Source organism: Cupressus sempervirens, chromosome 7 (assembly GCF_028749045.1).
Source record: "Cupressus sempervirens isolate cs-2001-9-10 chromosome 7, ASM2874904v1, whole genome shotgun sequence".
NCBI classification, from domain to species: Eukaryota; Viridiplantae; Streptophyta; class Pinopsida; order Cupressales; family Cupressaceae; genus Cupressus; species Cupressus sempervirens.
This window is the reverse complement of record NC_143124.1, coordinates 565038308-565061591: the sequence shown is the minus strand read 5'-3', so window position 1 is coordinate 565061591 and position 23284 is coordinate 565038308. Positions and strand designations below refer to the sequence as shown.

At 36.7% G+C, this 23284-nt stretch overlaps 1 protein-coding gene across 2 annotated transcripts in view; it reads right to left on the bottom strand.

The window, feature by feature from the left end:
* The window catches only part of LOC149548012 (mitochondrial pyruvate carrier 1), a 104511-nt gene that overhangs the window by 66499 nt on the left and 14728 nt on the right, over positions 1-23284 (bottom strand). The gene's annotated exons all lie outside the window — the stretch shown is intronic.

The following is a 23284-nucleotide window of genomic DNA, read 5'->3' as shown; positions in this document are numbered from 1 at the left end:
TGGTTCAATAGAGATGTCAAAGAAAATGAAGAGAAAGAGGTAGAGATTCTTGTTTTTGCAAGTTTCAATCAAGCATATTTCCATGGGACATGGAAACTTTACGAATTTGGGAGTATGGTGTAGGAGCACGTCTGCAACAAGAAGTCTAGTGGTGACAGGAAGGCAACCTGAAATATCAGTAACATGCAAAAGTTTTGCGACAGGAAGTCTGACAGCGACAAGAGCACATCATATTAAAATGCAAAAGTTTATATCATGTTGAAAATATTTATATATTTAAGAGAGAAACCTGCACGGTAGATGTGCCAAAAGTAATGAAAAATATTTTGTAACTGAAAGGGAATCCAAAGAGTCATGCAACCAACAAGAATATGAATAGTCATTTGTAACTGCCCAAAGTAATTATAAAGGGCATGATCAATAGAGAGAAATCAAATAGTTCAGAGGGTAAAGATAAAAATGTAAAATTTATCCCACCCTCTGGCTATCGACAATCATGGTGATAGTTGTAGCTGCTTTTTAAGTATCTTCAATAAATTTTAGAGTTCTATGTTATTTCATTCTCTATTTTTGTTATACTCTCTATGGTTCATGTTCCCAGTTTACATTCAAAGTTGGTTTATGTTTCCCATGTATTTAAATTTTTGTAAGGAAGAATCTGGTCGGTTGAAGTTAAATCTGTACAAGAAAGTCAATATTGCTACAAGAAATCGGATTAGTTCCCGTTGAATATCTGCACATTTTCGAACAGAACCATGTTACTGTAGATTTGTAGAAATAATATATGTTTACTTTGAGTTTTCCTCTATTCTGAATTTTTATGACAAAGAAATGAAGTATAAGGTGCATAATTTGATTGAAGAGCTCATTATAAATTTTATCAAGATGTAGAGAAGGTCCACTGTTGAATCCCTTGAGTGTTAAATTCCTTAAGGAGAGTTCCAGTGTTGATCCCTCTGCATTAGTATCCAAATCAGACATTTCTTCAATAGATACTTTAGCATTAAATTTCATAGTAAGAGAGCGAAGAATCTTTTGAACCACTATTTTCTCCCAAGCCTTTAAACGCATTTACAACTTCAACCCGAAGAAAATAGGCAGCAATGCTCTGATCTTTTTTCATGTGAAGATTTTCAAAAACAACCCTATGTGTTTGGACCTTGTCGTTCCTGACTTTGACATCTCCATGATAGGCATCAAACAACTTGTCCCATACTTCTTTGGCTAAGGTGCAATGCATGACTTTCAGAAATTCAGATTCAGTCAATCCACGTAATAAAGCATTCATAGCCTTAGCATTGTTCTCAAAATCCTTTTTATCATCAAGATCAATGGGTGGTCGAGCTGGAATATGTAGCCATTGACCATACTTAAATAAATATCATAGACCAATGACATAATGTATGTCTTCATACTCACAGCCCAAAACACATAGTTCCATCAAATAAGGGTGCGCGGTTTGTAGCAAGACCCTCTAAAGCACTCATGGCAACACCGGACAGACCTACCCTCAAGCTTTTAAGTCTTTGAAAGAGAGACCCAACTCTAATACCAATTGAAAAAACTGAAGAAATGCCGCGAGAAGGGGGTGAATCAATATTTCAAAAATTTAAAAGTAAATGCAAGTAAATGAACACAAAGAAAACAAAGACGCAAGGATTTTCTTGTGGAAACCCTTTTGGCTAAAAACACGATATCACTAATCACTACAAATGGGGGCTACAACCTAGTACATCCAAGGCTCCAACTTTCTCAATAAAAAGCATGTTGCAACCTAATCAAACAGAGGCAACTACCTCTAGAGGTCACAACCTCTAGCTAACTAATGAAGCAACTTTATTACAACCAATTTTTAATCTTGTTTTATCATGAAGTGATAAAACATTGTAGACAAGAATACAGACATAGCAATTTCTTCCCTCCCCATTTTCTATCACTATCTTCTTGCTTCAAATGAAAATTCCACCCTCTAATTCACACTCTACCTAAAGAATAGCAAAACCTTTTTATGTTCCCCACTCTCTGCATGAATATCACAATCGTGTCTCTAACATGGGTACGCAACTTGTCCATAATGTTTTCATTGCTACCTGGATGAAAGTAACAGCTGAAGTATGATCATTACATCCTACCAAAAATTGTTCTTTGTTCGGCTTCAACACACCAAAACAACACCTGATACCTTCAAAAAATCGGAGAATCTACTGTGTTGTGCAGTACTTTGCAGATTTGAAGTTAGAAATTCATGAACCCCAAATAAAGAGTGTCAACAAATACAAACAGTGTAGTGAAGAAATACTGTCAACTAAATATTCTCCAATGGATTTCACTTTCCTATGGACTAGCATTCTCCCGTGGACTAACATTCTCCCAGGACTTAATTTTCCCATGGACAAACTTTCCCGTGGACAACTTCCCTGTGAACAAACTTTCTCATGGACTACTTTCCTGTGGACTATCTTTCTCGTGGACTAAATTTCCCATGGACAACTTTCCCGTGGACAAACTTTCCTGTAGACAACTTTCCTGTGGACTTCATTTTCCAGTGGAAACACAAGCAGACGACCATTTTCCCATGGAAACAAGTCACTTGGCCTAGAAGATTGAAATAAAAAATACTAACAAAGGGGTTAATTAAGCATATAATCAACAAATTTTGGAATCTCGTGACGGATAGTGAACTGATCTCCATGGGTTTACAGGTTAAAGGAACTCCTACGAGGCTTTATGGGAATTATAGCAGTGAGAAGGAAGGTAAAGTAATTAAGACCAACGATGGAAAGAAAATGGTTAAGGAACTTCTACAAGTTTCTACGTTGGTGATTTGGAGGTTAGCCTTGACAAACATGTTGATGAGGTTGGTTCTACTCGAAGTAAGAGCATGTTGAAATCTTTGTATGATGAATGTTTGCATGAGAACAATGACATAGCAACAGCTTTGCCTTTGCATTCAGATTAAATAAACAAAAAGATTGAGGCCTTTGATGATGACATTTCTCCTAGCCTGCATAATATTCATTGGATAAATCATAGCAATTCCCTTTTTGAGGTAGATGTTGATTGGACATTGGAGAATCCACTATTTGAGTTTGATGATGGAACGTCAGTTGATATTGATCATGAGTCTCAGATTGAGATGTGTTGCAACCAGGAGATCGTTGCCTTGACAGAGAGACATAATACTAATTACAAATCAGCCTTGGATAGGGATGGGGCTAGCAGTATAGCTAGAGAGCATTTATTTAGAGGGGTAGTGTTGTGTCAGTTGGATAGCTTGGATATTCCACCCTTTACAGGCACAAAGCAACATGATATTACAAAAAGATGGGAAGATGAATGGCCCTTTTACTTGTGGGATCCAAGGGGAACATTCCCATGTTTAGTAAGGTTTCCAAGAGTTGGTTGGCACACGGTTGAGTTCCCAAAGTCATGTGACCATAGTGGTGTTGGTAATCTCAGTTGGAGTGAGAGTCTCAGTTGGATTGAGGATCTTCTTGTATATGATAGTAGTGGCAGGTTGTTTTGACTGATCATGCACGTGGTGTGATTTGGGATCCTAGTATTGATACAATTAATACATTGTTGTTGTGGGGGACTGATGAGCAGCTTCACAATGGGACATGTTTGCATCAAAGTTGTGCAGCAGCTAGTTCGTGGCATGCAGATCTTGATTGCTTGAGAGCAAGCAATCTTTGGGAAGGGAGGGTTGTAATGTCCCATTTTTTGGTTCATTACTATTGCCACGGTTTTAGCCCTTTCCGCTATGCTATCATGAGCTAACCAAGAAACCTTTGAGATATCAGAGCAAGTTTGGTCTAGGTGCTTACAGTTCAAGCTAGGCAAAGTGTTTTAGTCCAGTTTCTCAAACACTTACTATTTATAGTAAGTCATTTGGGTCTGTATTTTAATATTCCAATATTGAACTTGGACTAGTTCATCGAGAGCTTTCCATTGAGCTATCACACCTGCTATTCTGATTTCAGTTGGTTGTTCATTTCTTATGTCAGAGATGCATTTAGACTATCTATTATGCCACTTTCCTATTACATGGAGACATAAATTAAAAGTAGAATAATAAGACAAGGAGAATATGAAGAGTCGAGCAAAGGGAAAATGAAGAGACACAGGGATAGTTATAAAAGGACATTCAGGTGTTCATTTTGGGCATGCTTGGATATTTGCTTGGATTTGATTTGGATATTGAGCACTCTTGGAGAGCCAATAGGAAGTTTCAACTTTCAGCTCGCTTAGAGGACGAAAACCCTTAAGTCAAAAGACAGTGGAAGAAAATCCAACGTAATGGAGACGTCACTTCAGGTGTCTCACTTGTACTTATTTGTATCTCTGATTTTCAATACTTCCAATTTGACTGTATCTCTCTTTGTAAGATTGGATTTGGGTGGTAATAAGAGTTATTGTATTGCTGATATATAATGCAATAACAAATCTGAGGTTGTTTTAATCTATGGTATTGGTGAAATTGCTAGTTTTGGGTTGAATAGCTGGTAAAATCTGTTACATGCATTTGTTGTTCATTATTTTGTGGTTTCTTATTTTGAGGGGTTGTGAACGATACCCAGTTGGGGTATAACACTCAATTGTTTAGTGCATGTCTTACTGATTCTGAAACCCTTGCGGATGCTCTTAAGTACATTCAGTAGGAAGCAACAAGTAAACATGGAAAAGAAGTCCATTGCCCCCAATCCCTCTATTACACCAAGTAAACCATCTGCTCATCATGTGGTCGTGATATACCTAGAGTAGGTAAGGCAGTGAATGTGGAGTACCTACAAGTACACCCAACCTCCAAATTTGTCCTAATAGATTATGGTGGGGAACAAGAACCTGAAGAAATAAATTTGTCCAATGTTAGCTATAGTCTCAAAATAACAAAGAAAAATTGTACTAAATAAGGATGTACTACCATGCACTGAATAAAATATTATTAAATTTTGTTGTTCTCACAAATCTGTGTATTTTTATTGATATTTTTATATATGATGATTTTCGTTTAATGTGCAATGTTAAAATTCTGAAATCTAATTAAACACTCACAATCAACTCCAAGTATGAGAAAGTAATTCAATATTGTGTGACCCTCAATAAACCATAGAGAAAGTTAGGAGGGGTCGAATCCTTCTGAAAATCAAATAGCCTAATTGGATCAAATTCTGAAAATTTTAATTAAACTAAGGAAAGGCTTCCTACGCTCGAACAAGAAGTGGGGCCAAAGCAAACCTGAAGGAGACAATGAGGCTACACAGAAAAGAGATGATGAAAATGTAATATCCCTCTACCGGATATTCTATTAAAAATGAAATATATACGTGCAGATTTTAAAACCCGAACAGCAACCAGTATTTGACACAATTTTCAGAACCTTAAATGACTTGTAACGCACAGATTTGCATTCAAAGAAATGCAGATAAACTTTGTTTATTTCTCCAATAATCAGAAATACATATTAAAAACCAGGAGTTAACTCAAATAACATAAATGTGCTACTGTATTATACATCAGCAATACAATAACATGCAACAACTCAAGTAGTCCAATCTTATAAACAGAAAATAACAGCCAGATTGGAAATATAAATGAAAACCTATAAGAAGGCTAGGTTTGCGTCCAACCTTCAAACACTTCTCCAAGGGTTTGCGTCCTAGAAGAAGAAACCAGCAACTGTTTCCAGTTCCCAGATTAATATTTGCTTGAATATTATAATCTTCATATATATCCTCTCAAGTGGAGCTTGTTGTACCTTTATTACTTTTCCCAATGAGATGCACGCTCATTCAAGCAATGTGGGATAAAGCAATTTTTTGTCCTTTAGTCACTTAAGTGAACATAGTACCTTTTTAAAATAAAGTGACAAATTAAATAAACCTTTAAGTCACTTAGCTAGTAAACCATAAAATCTTCAGGCATTAAAATAACTGACCAAACGAACTCGGATAAGCTCGTGTTATAGCTCCTTGGAAAGCTCTCAGCGAGACACTTCCAACCTAACACTGAAGTACTGAAAATACTGAGCTCTAATTACTTACTAAAAATAGTAAGTATCTGGACAACCTGCCAAAACTGCTCCGATGGGTCTGGAACTGGAAATGTCTAGGCCAAATCTCGAACTAAACCTCGTACAGAACCTTTTCGCCCCTGAAGCCTGAGCGAAGTGAACTGGCCACAAAGAATTATAATGTCCCAGAAAAAGGGGACATTACAGAAAATAAGCAAGAAAATGACACACAAAAGTCAGCAAAGGAAGAACAATGCTAAAACTAGAACTCGTGATTAAAGGAAGCTTGATTTTATCTTGATTTGTAAGGACTATGAAGAACAACACCTAAGTTCTATGGGATAGTAAGTGGTGATGTTGTGGAAGCTTCACTGACAGAATTGTTGAAGTATTTTAAGATCAAAAAACTATTCTGAGATAACTAATCAGTATGGGGTGCCAATCAGTTTGCGGAAGAAGTATCTACATAGCGGATGAATAGGAACATGGAACTAGGATTAACCTCCTTAAGTTTAACATTGGACCAATTTGTGGTCATATTTAGATAAAGGAAATTACCTCAACTCCTTTTTAACCAAAAACTAACAGATTTCCAGAATTTGCATCAAGGGGACATCTTCGTGGTAGAATACTAGAAGAGGTTTACCCGTCTTTTGGAGTATGAGCCCCAATGCCAAAAAGATCAAAGATTTAAAATCAGGAAATTCATGATGGGACTGAATGCCCAGATAGGTGGAGAAGTAGATGTTCATGGTCTGAACATGATGGATCAAGTGGTTGATAAGGCTAAAGCAAGAATGGAAACTGAAGTCAATGTCCACTTATAGCGAAAAGAATCGCAAAAAGCATAGTTGGAAAACTCTCACTCGGCAACAACTCGCCAAGCTCCTAAAAGTTTATTCGGGAAAAAATGGTCAGTTTTTCAAACAAACTCAGGAAAAACCCAGGAACCTAAAAAACTGCTTAAATTTATTTGAAAATACATGTTTTTCAAATCTGCCTTTAGTAGCTTGCAATCACCTAAGAATGCCTTGGAACCCTTCTTCTCTCCACTCCTCAAACCTCGAAACACTGAAAATGAAACTAGTAAACAAAAAAATACATTTTTTTGCTTTCAACGCCACTGCCTATCACATGGCCAAGTCACAGGTAAAAACTCGGTGAGTTTTTAAGAAACACTCGGCAATTAATCTGTCAAGAAACCAAAAAAAAATGGCAAGTGTTTTAGAAGTGTCGAGTCGCAATTTTTTTTGGGATTTACTCGCCCTGCAAGAAGACTCGGCAATTAGTTCCTAATCGACGATTATGCCAACTAGGGTAAAAAATACAACTGGTCACAATCTTCTCAACCATTTAAAAAAGGAAACAAAATGTAAGATGTGTGAAGGAAAAAACCAACGATTCAGAAATCACCAAAATTAATCCAGAACTGAAAAGAAAAATAACAACAGTTCCAAGAGGAATGTTGTGAATACTAGTAAAGCTTCTGAAAAGTGAGGACCTCCTGGAGGTTGTTTCTCTTGTGGAGGTGATCACTATGCAAACCAATAGCCAAACAAGAACCCAAAGTCCAACAAAGAGGTAATCCATTACCAACCCAGCAAGCGGCCTCTTCCAAAGGATTCATGCATCCTTGGACATCTAACACAGGAAATACCAAATTAGTCCCATAGGGACATTTACTTTATTTTGAGTTCCCATTTATATTTTTATTGATACATGTGTTAAATGAAGGTTTATTGCACCACGAGTATTAAGAAAATTTCCCATGAGTTGGATTAATAGCTAAACCCTGGCCAATTGAATATGCTATCTAAACAAAAGCTCAAGTAGAACAATGCCTATTTGAAGACAAAACTGATCTCCCTGGTTTCTCAATTACTGTGGATCTATATGTAGCCCATCTCGGTTCTGATGATGTTGTCCTACGGATAAATCAGTTATGGAAGCATAGAGCCAAGGTGCACTATTTCACAAAATCAATAGTGTCTAGACAACATAGGAAACAACGTCTTCCTTCAAGGTACTCAAAGAGAAGTAAAGATTAAACAGATTTCAGCCATGCAACTTAAAGAGGGAAAAGCGGAAAGGGTGTCCTCTCTTTCAAGTCAACGTGGAAAAACTAGAACTCAAAGAGTTTGCCATTCTAAATGATCTGATTTATAATTTTATCATATATCTCCATACCTCCACAGGATTGGAAAAAACTTTGATCATCAAAGAGAACCCCTTTATTAAAGTTATAATGTTATATTTAATGGTCATGTGAATTGGTTAGTTTTAGTAACTTTTAATGTGTGTGTTAGCGATTGTTTCTGTTTTAGAAACACCATTTTTAATCTCTTTATACAGAGTCTTCCTCGCCTTATTTTATTCATTCCATCACCATTTCATTGTATATAAAGTCGGCGAAATTATTTATATCAATAAAATTCATGGGTACATAGAAGTTTTATTTTCCTCAAGTTTTTTTGAATCAATTTTTTTATGAAAAAATTGCGGGTGCATTGTGTGAGGTTTTCTCAATGTTCAAGGGGTTTTTACTCATGGTTTTAAGGGCCACTCTCTAGTCTTTTACAGCACATTGAAGACTTTTTTTCTCGCCCTGTCCAACTTGCTTCCGCATGTTCTTGCATCACTTAGCCCACAAAAGGACTTTCAAACACTATTTTTTAGATGGTAAGCAACAGTGTTTTTCACCATTTTTTTTGCCCCGTCCACACAGATTTTGTTTTGCGGTTTTCTTGTCTGCTCACAATCCACAAAACCCACGTTAGTGGTTTCTAAGCCTGCAAAACAAATGGTATTGTGCAGCTGCAACGGATTTGTACATTTCTCCATGTTCCGAACAATTTTTTGGCCATTGTTTTGAGAAAAGACACCTTCTCCATGTTACCATGCAGCTAGGTTTCTCTGTTTGTGAAGATCAATATTTTTGCCCATGTTGTGATCTGTCTCTGAATGCCTAGAGTTTGGTGACCTAGGTTACACATATTTTCTCTACAAATTGATAGAGCTAGGGTTTTTGAGCTACGCCACTGTTCTATTTCTTTTGACCGATTTTAATAAAAATCAGCCAGCTGATTACCCAGGGGACAGAACAATCAGAATTATTTTTAAAGTTCATTGTTGAGTTGACTTTGACCTCATTTTTTGTGCCTCTGCAAAATGGGAGGGATGGCATCTTTGACCAACATCGTGGTGGTAGGGGATCAACGATTCAATGGCAAAAATTACAACACCCAAAAGCAGTGAATGCTCACATAGTTTAGTACCTGTGCCTAAATCAGATTGTTCTGGGTAAATCTTGTCATGGCCATAGGATTAAATAATAAACAATAATAAATAAATTGAAAATATAAAAGAGTAATATTAAAAAATAAGTAAATATTAGTTAACCAAAAGGCATGAATGGAAAAGGTGTCTTCATCAAATGAGAGGTAGAAAAGGGAGTGATGAGAACTTCATTTAAGGGGAAAGGGGAAGAAGGAAGAAAGCGTGGAGCATAAGAATTAAGAAGGTATTGGGGGAAAGAGAAGGAAAGTGAGAGATGGGTGAAGCTTAAATAAGGAGTTAGTGTATTGAAACATCTACTGTTTAATCTTAGTAGTTGACAATATATATATATATATATATACAAAACTGTCATTACACTTACACTGCAGATTACCAGTTACGTGAGAATCTTGATTTGTCACTCTTGCATATGATACAAGGTATCGATCTTCTATATTGAAGCTATGAATTATGTCTGAGATAATTTGCTTCACCACCAATAAGCATCGGATGTTATTGTTCTACACACCGATTGTTAATCGGGTGTCATCATGCTCCATACCAATTGATAATATCGGGTGTCATTATCAGGTGTCTTATACACCGCTTGGTTATCGTTTATCAGACTTGTTTTATCATCACCGATTGGTATCAGGTGAGTTGTGATTAATTATGAACAGGTGCAATTATATATATGTTGAGGCATGACCACGTAGGGTCATGCCCCTACATGGTTATGTTTCAACATATTTATCCTTGTTCTATTTTCTATCTGCAGATCATATCAATTACATTGGCATATCAATCTCAGATCATATCAGAATACTACTTCAATAAATATATTGAATATATATTGGATTTACAGAAATCATTAAGCACACATAAGAAGAAGTCAAGCTTTCACATAAGAAACTCAAAGAACTCCAGAATTAAATAAAATCAAGACTGAAAATATAGTTGCTTAGTCTCCACCAATAAAGATCTATTAAACTTTACAGAGTAGAAGGGACAATAGTAGTTGTCAAACAGATCTATCTATTCATAACCAAAGTGTGTGATCCTTTCATAAGGGCATTAACAAATGAAATGGTGCAACTCCCTACACTCAAATGAGAGGTAGAAAAGGGCGAGACGAGAACTTCATTTGAGGGGAAAAGGGGAAGAAGGAAGAAAGCGTGGAACATAAGAATTAAGGAGGTATTGAGGGAAAGGGAAGGGAAGTGAGAGATGGGTGAAGCTTAAAATAGGAGTGAAAAGGACAATAGTTGTTGTCAAACAGATCTATCTATTCATAGCCAAAGTGTGTGATCCTTTCATAAGGGCATTAACAAATGAAAGGGTGTGACTCCCTAAACTTGAAGGAGATATCAAGGAGGAGAAGGTTCCATTTGAGGAAGAACTCAAAAAGGGAAAGATTAATTGGGGGAATAATATGTTATTCTCAAAGGCAACAATGAAACGTGGTATCAATGCCTCACAAGATAGGTAAGCCCTATGGTACAATGGGCCATGCTACATCATACAAAAGAAGGGATAACTCCTGTGGTGGAAAGGGCATGGGCTACATCCTACAAAGGCAAAGGATAAGGCCAGCAATATAATGGGAAAGGGCTACATCATACAACGGCAGTATTTGTGAAAGATAGTCCATATGGATGGGAAGCAATTTCAATAATGGGCAACAATGAGGCCTCACTAGGTACACCGCCTCATGAAACATGAGGCCCAGGGGGATGAGATTCAGCTCTTTGGGCTAGGGTTGAGTTAAGGAAACCCTATTGTAATCCTTCCACCAACACATATTGGAGAATTGTGTATCTAAGGAAGCAAAATTTGACCATATGATTTAGTAAGATTAGATACGCTAACCCCATGAAGTATGGGGCCAAGGGGAACAAAGTTTTGACTCTTGGTCATAGGGAAGGGCAGTAGGTGAACCTCATCATGTCTTTCTTTTCTCATTCCTCGTTATGGTTGAAATCATGGAAACTAAATGCTATAAGTATGTTTCTTTCATACACCGAAAGATGCATTATATTGTTACCTAATCTCTAGGTGAGGATTGTATATCTCTTTGTAATATCAGTTTATAAAGCCTAAGGCAGATTATATTACACTAACAATATAATTATTTAGAATATATATATGTGCAGTAGTCCCTTATTTGGTGATTGCAGGCCCAAAATCAGGATTAACCTTGTTGCAAGGCATTTTAAGAGGTAAAATTACATCTCTAACCAACTTACAATTCTTATTTCAATGGAATTTGTGATTCAAGGGCAATCCCAAAAAGGGGGACATCACATATCTACTTGCAACATGGTGGTAGGCACCATGAAGCCATTATATTGGTCGAATTATTTGTCACCGACAAGATGTTTCCGGAAGTGCCATCTAGCAAGACGGCTACTAATTTTGGATGCACCTGATGAGTCTTCATTAGACATTTGACAAAGGTAGAGCTTTCTTCCTTAAAAATATGTTGTTCTCAATCATGATGGACAGAAAAATGTCTTAACAGAATTATCTGATGAAGATCAAAGACATTCACAATCAATAGGAGGCCACTGGTCTCAAGATCAAAGAAGAGGACATTCTAGTTATCATGCTGAAAAGCTTACTATGATCCAATGAGGACTTCATTGTAATTCTCAACATTACTTTCACCAATGTATGAAAAGCTTGATACCTAGATTGGTTATAATGGCAGTGAGTATTTAGATTTTACTCAAAGCCTTATTTTTTATTCTTGCAAAAAGAATTTGGATAACATGTTGTGCCTTCGAATTCTTCCACTGCAATTCACGTGCCCGGTCAGGTATCCGAGAATGAAAAGAATCCTTTATAGAATGTGGAGGTCAATATTGAGAGGCAATCTGAAGGGTCAAGGAAAGGGTTTAGTGATCAAAGGACATGGTCTTCCCTGTTTGGTAGGAAACCTGGGGGTAAATCATCCTTCTCGTCGGTCACTTCAAAATCTTGCTGGGAGAAAGGTGAGTTCCAATTTTTTATTCCGAACCCAATCGTTGATTTCTCTGTATCTTCCATGGAGTTTACTTTTGTGGAAAAATTTATGGGGGCTAGACCAGATATAGATACTTTGAAAAAAATGATTAAACGGAAATGGGTTATCCGTGGTGAAGTTGATATAGCCCCTATGTTGAATGGTTTCTTCTCATTTGTTTTTAATTGTAAAGAAGATATGAATATGGTTCTCTGTGGAGGTCCATGGTCATTTGGAAAAAGTACTCTCACTATTAAAAAATGGGAGCCAAATATGGATTTAACTGATGCTTTCTTCTTAACCACACCGATCTAGGTTAGGCTCCCTGGCCTTCCTTTAGAATTTTGGCATGAAGTTATCTTTAAAGGAATTGCTAGCTCCTTTGGGGAACTGGTTGCTATGGATCATGCAACGGCATCGAAATCTAAACTTCAGAGTGCCAGACTATATGTGAAAGTGGCAAACTTGAATCACCTCCCAGAAAAAGTGGAACTAATTTCAAAACTGGGTAAAAGAATACAGGAAATTATATATGAAGATCTTCCAAATACCTGCTTTGCCTGTTAAAAACAGGGCCATTGGGTGAAAAACTGTCCTAATAAAGGCAAGAATAATCCTAAAGACTAAAAAGGAAGATAAAAAGAAAGAAGTAAAAGTCCAGAAGAAAGTTTGGAAACCTAAAGTTACTCATATGAAAGATATGAAGGATAAATTGAATTTGGACTCTCAGGATACTGGTAAAATGTCAAATTCGGCCTTGAAAGAAAATTTGAACATTGAAAATCAAGGGGTCGGGATGATGCTTGAATCTGTGCCACCTGAGCAAAATATAGAAAATATAATGGATTTGACGAAACAGCTAGTAATTTATCAGAAGATTGATGCTAACTGGGAAGATCTAGTTGAGATGTATGAATTAGAGGAGGGGGAAATTATGTCCGACTCTAGTAAACTGATGGTGCCAGAAGATTCTCAAAATCTCTAGCTGATTTAAAATCAAAATGTTACCCCAAAGCCTCTCGAGATGCCTATGTGCAAAGAAATTGTTCCCTTAAGGAATGAAGTTGAGCTTGAGGAGACAAAGGAGGAAGGGAAGGATCTTAAACATAAACCGAGTCAAAGGAAAAAGATAGAAAAGAAGAGTAACACAATTCCTAGAGGAGTGGAGACTCGAAGTAGTAAAGTGGACCAACAAGCTAAGGTGAAACCAAATCTTGGTACTCCAGAGAAACCTGGAAGGAAATCTTCTAGGAGAACCAGAGAAATGGAAAGTATGTAGAATATCGCTGATGGAAGACAGGCAACTATTCTGAATTTTACCCCTAAAAAATAGATATGAAAATTATTTCTTGGAATATTAGGGGTTTGAATAGTAGTCATAAACTTGATGTTGTAAGGAATTTTGTTAGAAAGCATAAACCGGATTTTCTATTACTACAAGAAACAAAGATGGAAAAGGAGAAAGCTAAACAAATTAAATCTTTTAAAAATTATTGTTTAAAAGCAAGTAGTTCAGACGGAGCTTCTGGGGGAACTCTGATGTTATGGAAGAAATCTTATTACTCAGGTACTGTACTGAATGCTAGTAAACATTTCATGGTGGTTAAAATTACTAGCATTGATCAGAATAAGGATTAGTATATTGTCAATATGTATGCTCCAAATATCAAGAATCTTAGGAAAAAGGTATAGGACACTCTTTCTCATATAAAGAGATTGTAAAGATTATTTTGGGCGATGGATTATTATGGGGGACTTTAATGTTCCTCTTTATGACCATGAAAAAAAGGGAGGTAATGTGAGTCAGCTGGAAGGGAAACTGGATCTTATGGACTTCATTAACAAGGAGGGTTTAATGGATATGGATCTTCATGGAATTCAGTTTACCTGAAGTAATAAGAGGCTAGGTAATGATTGCATTCAAGCTCAACTGAATAGAGCTCTTATTTCTCCTGATTAGACTAAAGAGTTTGTTTGCAAACTAGAGGCACTTCAGAAAATTGGGTCAAATCATTTCCCTTTGTTTTTTTCTACTGATAAGATAAATCTCAAAAAAAACTTCCCTTTTAGGTTTGAAAAAATGTGGATGCAGCATCCACAGTTTGAAAGTAAATTGGTTGATTGGTGTAATATAGATGTTGAAAGTACTGCTCTTTTTAGAATGGCTTCAAAATTAAGAAATGTTAAAAAGGAGGTTAAAATATGGAATAAAAGATGTTTTGGTAATATATTTGAGAGTAAAGCATGTATTAAGAAAGATCTCCAAATTATCCAGGATAAGATACAGAAGGAAGGATATACTTCTGACCTTGTAAGAGGAGAATGAAAAATTGGTAGAATATCATGACATTGTTACTAAGGAGGAAATCTATTGGAGGCAAAGATCCAAATCGATTTGGCTGAATGAAGGAGATAAGAATACTGGGTTTTTCCATCTCTCTACTCTGAAGCATAGAGCCAAAACTCGTATCTCATATCTTAAAAAAGGGAGATTTGAAGATTACTGAGGAAAAGGATATTTCGGAAGAGATGGTCTCCTTCTTTTCTTCTTTAATGACAGCTGACCCTAACATTGATCCTGCTCACCAGGCTGAACTTTTAAAGGTGATTCCTCCTTTAATTACTGAGGAACAAAATAAATCATTAGGTTCCATTCCTAAGGAAGAAGAAATCTTAAAGGTTGTCTGTTCCTTGGGAGTAGACAAGTTGCCAGGACCAAATGGTTTTCCCATGTTCTTTTTCCAAAAGGCATGGACGCTGGTTGTAAGAGATGTTTGTGATGTTGTTAGGGCCCGTTTGGTTGTTGGAATAGGACTGGAATAGGAAAAGAAAATTAGAATATGTTTTATATTTGTTGTTTGGTACGCTCAATTAGAATTGGGAATAGGAAGACATTCCAATTTTGCCCCTAAAATGAGCGTATGTCTAGCAAAAAAATAGTTGGAACTAGAATAGCCATTCATATTCCCAATCTGTTTTTTTTATTAAAAAAAATAAACTTTTTTTCCATTCCCATTCCATTTTTCTATTCTATTTTTCAATTCCTATGCTAGCAACCAAACGGGCCCTTAAGGAATTTTTTGGGGCAAAAAGAATGCTTAAGGAAATCAATTCTACCTTCCTATGTCTGATTCACAAAAAGATTGGGGCTGATTCTCCAGACCAGTTCAGGCCTATTAGTCTCTATAATTCCTTTTACAAAATTATTTCAAAAGTACTCACATCCAAATTGCTGCTAGTGCTTCCTTCTCATATTGTTGTTCAAGAAAATGGTTTTATCCCAAGTAGGCAAATTCTTAATTCTGTCATTGTTGCTCATGAGAATATTCATTCTTTATCATGTTCTAATAATCAGGGTTTTATCATGAAAGTTGATATTGCTAAAGCCTATGACAGAATTGAATGGGCTTTTCCTGTTAAGATTTTGCAGGCCTTTGGGTTTGATCATAAGATTGTAAGAGCTATTTATCAGTTGATCTCTACCACATCTGTAGCTGTCTTGGTGAATGGTTGTTCTACTGAATTTTATAGTCCATCTAGAGGATTGAGACAGGGAGACCCTTTATCCCCTGTTCTTTTTATTATTATGGCTGATTGCTTGGGGAGATATATTGGGAAATTGGTCTTACAAGGGGATATTAAAGGTTTGCAGCCTTCTTCTCAACCTCTTACTTGTTCTCATGGTCAATTTGTAGATGATATTATTTTCATGGGCAAAATTGAAGTTAAGGAAGCTAGAAATCTTCAGCAAGCCCTTAATTTGTACTCTTCTGCTTCAAGTCGGTAAATTGGAACAAGAGCTCTTTGTTTTTTATTAATACCCCTATCCCAAAACAAAACAAAATTGTTAAAATTCTAGGGTGCTCAATAGGATCATTTCCCTGTATCTATTTGGGTCTTCCTTTGGGACCAAAAGCTCCTGATTCTTTTTGGGAAGATTTCATAAAGAAATTCAACAAGAAATTGGCGGGCTGGAAGGGTAACCTTTTAGGTCAAGCTGGTAAAATTACCCTCCTTAAAGCCTGTCTCCAAAGTATCCCTACTTATGCTTTGAGTCTTTTCAGAATACCAATGAAATTTGCAAATACTATTGATAAAATTCAAAGAAATTTTCTATGGACTGGAACTGAGGAAAAGAAGAAAATGGCTTTGATCGCCTAGGATCAAATTTGTAAGCCTATCCAGGAAGGTGGATTGGAAATCAAGTCTATACGAAGTATGAATAGAGCTCTTCTGGTGAAACAAGGATGGAGAGTTTATCATGATGATAAGGAATGGAGTACTATATGGAAACATAAGTATCTTTTTAATGCTAATTCTTTATCTGATCTCCTATTATCTCCTGATATTCTCTCCCCTTCTACTATTTGGGGAGCTGTTCAGGGAACTAAGAGTACCTTAGCTAAACGTTGTTCACGGAAAATTGGAAATGGGCAGAAGGTAAGATTTTGGGAAGATTCTTGGTTAATGGATCATCTTATGATTGAGGACTTCGAGGATAGAACCCAAGTTGACAAATGCAAGCAATTGTATGGGACTTTTGTGGGACATTATTGGCATAACAACAGTTGGGTTAACCTGCTTGATGTTGACCAGGGTTTTCATAACATCCAAATAATGTTGAATGCCTTTTCTTTGTATCCCCATCAGGAGGATAAGATGATATGGAATGTTGATCCTAGTGGTCAGTTCAAAGTTTCTTCTGTTTTTAAATCTAATGAGAAAGGTAATCAACCTTTATGGTCTCAAGCATAGATAAAGGGTCTCATACCAAAAATAAATATCTTTTATTGGATTTTGCTTCAAAACAAAATTCTTACTCAGGATAACTTGCAAAAAAAGGCATTAATGTGGTTAATAGGTGTAGTCTATGTAAAGGAGGTTTTGAAAACAAAGATCATTTGTTTTTAAACTGTTCTTACAATCAACAAGTATGGAGCTCTATTCTCAATTACTGGAACATAACTTGGGTTCATCAAAATAATATTGAACTTTGTTTTAAAAGTTGGAAATGTCCATCTAAGGATACTAATGTTGATTTTCTATGAAAAATTACTCTTCCACATCTCTGGTGGGGTATCTGGATAGAAAGAAATAACAGAATCTTTAGAAATAATGCCAGGTTGGGTACTTGGACAAAATATTGTCAGGGCAATAAAGGAAAATTTTAAGTCTCAGAGAAGATGTGATCAAGACTTTCAAATTGACACTCCAAAGTTATCCAAAGGTTCTAATATTAAAAAAGAAGACCTAAGATTGAAGACTAGATGGAAGGCTCCCCCTATTGGATGGTTTAAAGGGAACTTTGATGGTGCTACTAAGAGAAACCCAGGCAAAGCAGGTTGTGGAGGAGTTTTGAGAGATCATACAGGTAATATAATAGATACAATTGCAATACCTAGTAGTATCTCTAACATTCATAAAGTTGAGGCTACTGCAGCTCTATATACAATGAGGCTAGCGATGGAAACTGGTTTTCGGAACTTCTGGCTGGAAGGAGACTCCTTAAACATTGTCAATATGCTTAATGAAAAAAATGCAATTACTTGGTCGATTGAAGCTAGTGTTATGGAAATTAAATCTTTAATGAATAAATTTTAAAAAGTGATTATCTCATTCTTTCCGTGAAGGTAATGCGGTGGCTGACTGGATTGCCAGCCATGCTGTCCAAATGGGTATAAGATGACGTGGCATGGTGACTTAAGTAGAAACGTGGATTTGAAAGCCCTTATTAATTATGATACAACTCATGCGACGGAGGGAAAGATTTGCTAAGATTAGCAACTTAATGATATATGGGAGTGGGGTTATGGATGTCAGTGTTCTCTCCCCGAGGAAGTACATTAATGTGATTTTTGTCCTGGCTTTGCACGTATCTGTTTTAATGCGTGCCTTAGTTGTTTCAATGAATGTATTGTCTTTGATTAATTCATTAGTTCTTCGTATCCATTCGACTTTGGCTTTTTGCAGTAATTCAAAGTCTTTGGAAATGGGCGAAGAACCAAGAAAACATGAGCCAAAAAATTGTAAAGCATGGAAGGCCAAAGCTTTTGTTTGGCATATTCTGCAGAAGGGTAACGTCACCACTTATTTGGAGCATCTTCATGGATATAAACCTCATGTTACAAAGGCGTTCTTCAAAAACTAGATTGAAGATAGGGTTTCCCTGCATGGAGTGACAATGCATTTGACTGAAGAGTTCATAGCTGAGGTGACGGGTTTGCCTAAGGAAGGGATAAAATTCAGTAAAGAAACAAGTATTTCAAATGTTGTGTTTAAGAAATTTCCCAAAACGGATGAAGAGGAAAAGAATCTGGAGAAGAATGGCAATTTTTATGAACTGGGTCAGATTAAGGTTATCTGGCAGAGTGTGCTCTCGTGCATTCGTGAATATTTTATTTTAGATGGTAGAGCTAAGCATGTTCATAAATTTCATTTTGTGTTCCTCAATCACTTTAGGCACACCGATAGGCTCTCATTTCCTTTTAATTGAGATTTTCTCTACTCCAAAGTTTGCAAACTCATAGGAAAAAAGAGTCTCGTCCGATTTTACATGAAGGGTTAATTTTACTTATTGAGGATTATTGTAAAACAAGGCCATTGTGTATTCTCCTCCTCTTGAAAAAGAGAAAGGCTCTGTTAGCGAAACTTACTCTAGGAAGAGTAAGGGTGATGAAGGGGTTAAGGGAAAAAGGAGGAGTCTGAAGCAAGAAACTCAGCAAACCCCCCAGCAAAATGTGGAAGAGATTACTGAGTCCGATAACTCGGAAAATAATGATGAGAAAAATTTGGAGGAGAATATGGATGTGGGAGATTTCAACTCCAATTTGGAAGGCTACCCAGAAAGCAAGGGTGAGATTGGTAAGGATGAGGAGGAAGAAAGTAATGAGAAAAATATAGGGTCGAGTAATGTTGATGAAGAGGATAATCAGAGTGAGCATTCCAAGGAAGTGAGGGATGGAAAAGAAGAAATGGCGAAGGAAAAGGAGGACCCTTCTAATGTGAATGTAAGGGAAGATGTAAGGACAGAGAAGGATGAGTCTTCTGGTAGGGAAGAAATGGGGAAGGAGAAGAACGACTCTACTCATAGGGATACTATGCTTTCTTTCCTGCATACTATAAAGCTTAAAGTTGATACCTCTCTGCAAGCCAACTCATGGATGTATAATGAATTAATGAGTCTGAAAAGAAAAGTGGAAAAGGTGCAATAGGACCAGGAAATTGACTGTGCAAAGATCAGTCAAATGGAAGTCCAGGATGGTAATATACCGGAGAAACTAAAGGAGTATGAACATAAACTTCGTTTGCTAATCAAAGAAAGTGGCAATAAGATGGAGCAGGTTACTTCCAGCATTTGTACTGCTACTGCAAGTTTAGGGAAGCGAACCAATGAAGAAATAATGTCTCCAGGTAGACCAAGTACAAGAACCAGACAGAGCTCCAGGAAAAGGGCAGCTAAGGTTACTAGAGGATTGGCTGCTAATACCATCCAAGGCACTGCGGAGGTAGGCAAAGAGGTGGTCAAAATGATTAAAGAGCTGCAATAGCAACTACTAGTGTCACTGGTATCTGGTCTCTGTCTTTTGTGGTCCTGGTAATTGGTCGCTGATCTTGGTTATTTTATTTTATTTTTGTCTATTGTAAAAACTAGGTTCCAAGTCCTTGTAAAACCTGGGTTCGTTTTATAGTCCTTTTATGTGGTTTCAGGTCCCTGTAAAACCTAATTTTGTTACTGTTAAACTGCAGGTTTTAGGTCATTGTAAAACCTGGTAGTGCTTCATGGTTTATCTTTTTCTATTCTATTAAGGGTTTCGGGTCCCCTTCAAAACCTGTTTTTACCTTAATCTAAAACATGTTGTACCTCCATTGGTTTTAGATTAAGGTAAAAACAAGTTTTGAAGGGATCTTGAAACCCTTAACAAGAAATCAAAAGAAAAACCATTAAGCCCCACCAGGTTTTACAAGGACCTAAAACCTGCAATTTTAAAAGATTCAAAATCAAGTTTTACAGGGACTCGAAACCACAGAATAGAACCAAAAAATAAGACCAGGTTTTACAAGGACTTGGAACCTAATTTATAAACAACAAAACCAAATAAAGAACCTAGACAATCAACCAAAAACCAGGACTATTACCAAAACAAAGACCAGAAACACAAATAACTGCTACTACAGTTCTTTGATCATTTGGACCATCTCTTTTCCAGCCTCCGCAGTACTTTGGATGGTATTAACAGCAGCTTCCACAGTGACCTCCATTACTTTTTTCCTGGAGCTCTGTCTAGTTTTTTTACTTGGACCACCTGGAGATATGATATCTTCATTAGTTCTCTTCCCTAAGCTGGCAGCTGCTGCACAAATGCTGGAAGTAACCTGCTCCATCTTATTTCCGCTTTCTTTGATCAATAACCGGAGCTTTTTTTCATATTCTTTTAGTTTGTCCAGTATATTACCAACCTGAATTTCCATCTGGGTGGTCTTTGCACAATCAGTTTCTTGGTTCTACTCCATTTTTGTTACTTTTCTTTTCAAGTTCATTAATTCATTGTACACCTAGGAGTCTTCTTGAAGGGAAGAATCCGCCTTGAGCTTTGCAGTATGCAGGAAAGAAAGCCTAGTATCTCTACCAGCAAAATCATCGTTCTCCTTCCCCATGTCTTCCTTACCCATAGACTCATTCTTCTCTTTCCTTGTATCTTCCTTCACATTCTCAACATCCATATTAGTGAGGTCCTCCTTTTCTTTCACCATTACTTCTTTTTCATCCTTTGCTCCCAGGGATTGCTCACTCTGATTGGTATCCTCTTCACCAACATTACCCGACCCAATATTTTTATCATTGCTTTCATCCATCTCCTCCTTACCAGTTTTGTCCTTACTACCAGGGTAACCTTCCAAATTAGAACTGAAATCTCCCACATCCGTATTCTCCTCCTCTTTCACATTTTTTTCTTCATTATTATCTGAGTTATCAGACTCAGTAATCTCTTCCACATTTTTCTGAGGGGTTTTTTGCTTCAGATTTTGTCTTTTCCCACTAACCCCTTCCTCACCTCTACTCTTCTTAGAGTAGGTTTCACTCACAGAGCCCTTCTTTTTCTCAGAGGGAGGGGAAGACACAGTAGCCTTATTCTTACAATAATTCTCAATCAATAAAATTAACCCTTCATGAAGAAACGGGCGAGATTCTTTTTTTCTATGAGCTTGGGGACTATGGAGTAAAGAAAATCTCAAATAAAAAGGAAATGAGATTCTATCTTTGTGCCTAAAGTGATTCAAGAACACAAAATGAAATTTATGAACACGTTTAGCTCTACCATCTAAGATAAAGTACTCACGAATGCATGAAAACACGTCCTCCCAAATAACCTTGATTTGGCCCAGTTCGTAAAAGTCACCATTCTTCTCCAGGTTCTTTTCCTCCTCATCCATTTTTGAAAACTTCTTAAACATTGCATTTGAAATACTTGTTTCCTTGCTAAATTTAATGCCTTCCTTTGGCAATCCCGTCACCTCAACAATGAAATCTTCCGTCAAATGCACCATCACTCCATGCAGAGAAACCCTATCTTCAACCCAGTTTTTGAAGAAAGCCGTTGTGGCATGAGATTTACATCCATGAAGTCACTCCAGATAAGTGGTGACATTCCCCTTCTACAGATTTTGCCAAACAGAGGTTTTGGCTTTCCATGCCTTGCAATTTTTAGGCTCTTGCTTTCGTGGTTCTCCACCCATTTCCAAAGACTTTGTTTTGCTGAGAAAATCCAGAGTCGAGTGGAGAGGAAGAAATAAAGAAAAAACCACAACCAAGGTATTCATTAAAATAGCTAAGGCACTCATAAAAAAAAATACATGCGAAGCCAAGATTGAATTCACATGAATGTACTTTCTCGGGAAAATAACACTAACTTCTATATTTGCACTTCCATACATCATCATATTTCTAATCTTAGCAAATCTTTCCCTTCGTCACGTGAATTCTATCATAATTAATGAGAGATTTCAAATCCATATCCCTGCTTAAATCATCATGCCATGTCATCTTACACTCTCATTAGACAGCTTTGTTGGCGATCAAATCAGCCACTGCATTACCTTCGCGGAAAGAATGGGAAATAAATACTCTCAAATTTATTCATTAATGATTTAATTTCCATTACAATATCTTTGATTGACCACGTGACTAAGCTTTTACCATTTAGCATATTAACAATGTTTAAGGAATCTCCTTCCATCCAAAGGTTCCGAAAACCAGTTTCAACAACAATCCTCATTGTATATAGAGCTGCAGTGGCCTCAGCTTTATGGCTATTAGATATACCAATAGGTATAGCAATAGCATCTATTATATTACGTATATGATCTCTCAGAACTCCACCACAACCTACTTTGATTGGATTTCCCTTAGTTGCACCATCAAAATTCCCTTTAAGCCATCCCATTGGAGGAGCCTTCCATCTAGTCTTTAGTCTAAGGTCTTCTTTCTCCATATTTGAATCTGTGGAGAGCATTGGATTATCAATTTGAAAGTCTTTATTACATTTCCTTTGAGATTTAAAATTTTCCTTTAGTGCCCTAACTATGTTTTGTCCAAGCACCCAATCTGGCATTTCTTCATTACAAAAGATTCTGTTATTTCTTTCTTTCCAAATACCCCACTAGAGATGGGGGAGGGTAATTTTCCATAGGAAAACAACATCAGTATCCTTAGGTGGACAGATCCAACTTTTAAAACATAGATCAACATTATTTTGATGGACCCAAGAAATATTCCAATAGTTAAGAATAGAGTTCCAAACTTGTTGACTGTAAGTGCAATTCAAAAACAAGTGATCTTTGTCTCCAAAACCTTCTTTAGAAAGACTGAACCTGTTAACCACATTAATGCCTCTCTTTTGCAAATTGTCCTGAGTTAGAATTTTATTTTGAAGCAGGATCCAATAAAATATATTTATGTTTGGTATAAGACCCTTAATCCATACTTTTCTCCA